The sequence below is a fragment of the Azolla caroliniana genome, unplaced genomic scaffold (assembly GCF_043228905.1).
Source record: "Azolla caroliniana isolate FFs.n. ecotype wild unplaced genomic scaffold, voAzoCaro1.0.p SCAF_27, whole genome shotgun sequence".
Lineage (NCBI taxonomy): Eukaryota > Viridiplantae > Streptophyta > Polypodiopsida > Salviniales > Salviniaceae > Azolla > Azolla caroliniana.
The window spans coordinates 238,004-240,000 of record NW_028230462.1 but is presented as its reverse complement, the minus strand read 5'-3'; the positions used below and the strand labels follow the sequence as shown (position 1 = coordinate 240,000).

The 1,997-nt window shown below is 46.9% G+C and overlaps 1 non-coding gene across 1 annotated transcript; it reads right to left on the bottom strand.

The window, feature by feature from the left end:
* Positions 1 to 1,910: 1,910 nt before the first annotated feature.
* TRNAS-GGA (transfer RNA serine (anticodon GGA)) lies at positions 1,911 to 1,997 on the bottom strand. Its single transcript has one exon. It is a non-coding gene; the product is annotated as a tRNA-Ser (tRNA).

Below are 1,997 nucleotides of genomic sequence, written 5' to 3'. Positions count from 1 at the left end.
CAAGCAATTGATCTCTCTCTAGCGAATCGGAATTTATTTTAGAAAAAAAGAAGCCGGCCAACTCCTATTCAATCTACTTGTGCGGGGGAATGTTTGCTTGCCCGCAGACCCAACTCCACGTGTTATTGATCGCATTTCCCGCTGTCCGTCCAAATGAACTTGCACTACTGGTTATTAAAGCAGCATTGATGTTACCTTAAAAGCAGCAAGCGCGCAAGAAAAGAAAAGAAAAGAAGCAAAAACTAGCACTCCCTTACCGGCTAGGTCTCTCCCGGCAGGCCACTGCCGCATTCCCAAAAAGCAATGTATGGGTTTCTTCCATCACGTCACTGTCGCATCGCTCGTGCTTCGCACTCGCTCGGAGGAAATGGGATTCGAACCCATGATACAAGAAGATTGTATGTTGATTTAGCAAACCAATGCCTTAAGCCGCTCAGCCATACCTCCGGTTGGGATGGGGGATTCATCAAGCCCCCATCCCGAAGTGCGTGCGTGCGTGCGTGCGTGCGTGCGTGCCTACTTGGGCCAGCATGCACCTATTCTTTCTTTCTTTATCCCGACCGCTCGTCGGTTTACAATGAACTGATTTCGGATTCGGAGGGCTTCCGAGCCGCCTCGGCGGTTAGTACTAAAAGATCTGGGCGGCGTTAGTCGCCAAGGACTGGCAAAATTACAAAAGGATCTGGGCGGCATTAGTCGCCAAGGACTGGCCAAATCAGAATAGCAAAATTCTTGAACCATCTCCATCAGTTCAGGAACCACACATTTCTCCAGATCATCGTGACGTACTTCCACGTATCCACTTAAGAGGAAGTCTTTTCATAATAAATGACCCTCGAAACCGTAATCGGTTAATGTACGGCGTAAATCAGGATAATTAGGAGAATGTAAACCAGACGTATCCCGCACTTCTCGCTCCCACCGGCCGGCTGATAGGGATATACTGATTACCAAACTTGCAGAAGTGATTTCATCTACACCAATTCGTACACGAATGCATGGGTTATATCAAATGCTTGGTGAGTTATAGACTACTCCGAATCTTCATTTTTGAGAAGGATAATCAACTCCGCGAGTATCGATCGGAATTCCAAGACGTATATTGATATGATACCTCGAAAACCACAGGAATTAAAATGGATAGTCCGGAGTGGCGCATAATATGCTTTCTTCCTTCGATGTTCAAAATCTATGTATCCGTTTGAAAACCGATAGAACAGTAGCAAATTATTTAAGTGGACTGCAAGCCATGATAAAGTTCAGGCAGGGTTTCATAAAAATCGTAGTGAGCATTGATTCTTTATAATCATGGCTGTTTAATCGGAGGGCTGAAACCTTAAGCGAAACCGCGTCGAGGCCGGTCATGAGATTCCGCCGTATCCCGGCAGCCTTATCATCAATTAAGGATCCCTACCCAAAGATTCTATATGCTTTTCGTTAGGGTTCCTTGATGGGCGGCTTTGGAATGCGTGCTGGCAACCGCTTCATCCGCGCCAAAGCGAAAAGGTTCTGGGGCCGTGGTGGGTTCGATTGATGGGCCAATCTTCTCAACTAGTTTTGTGCATATGAAGCAAACTTCTCATTCACAACGTTGGAAGATCGCATACCCGAGTACGGCGGCTGGGGGGGTTTGCTCTAAAGCCATTCCTACACCAAAAGAAAGGAGCAAGCCAAGGTTCTCATCACGGGCATCCCAGGGATTGTTATTATACGATAATCCTTGCATCACTCGTGCGAATCGCAAAGCCACCGTTTCCGGATGAATCATGCCTGAACGAGCCAGTCAATAGGGCGGGTGAAAGTATTGAAGAATCGTGAATTCATTTACCAAATTAATTGTCGACTTGCTGCTGAAGGCGGCGGCTTTAGGTTTTTTTTTCGATCAAATCGTGGATGGGGTATTCATGGCAAGGAAGGGGAGGGATTCGAACCCTCGGTAAACAAGAGTCTACATAGCATTTCCAGTGCTACACTTTAAACCGCTCGGCCACCCTTCC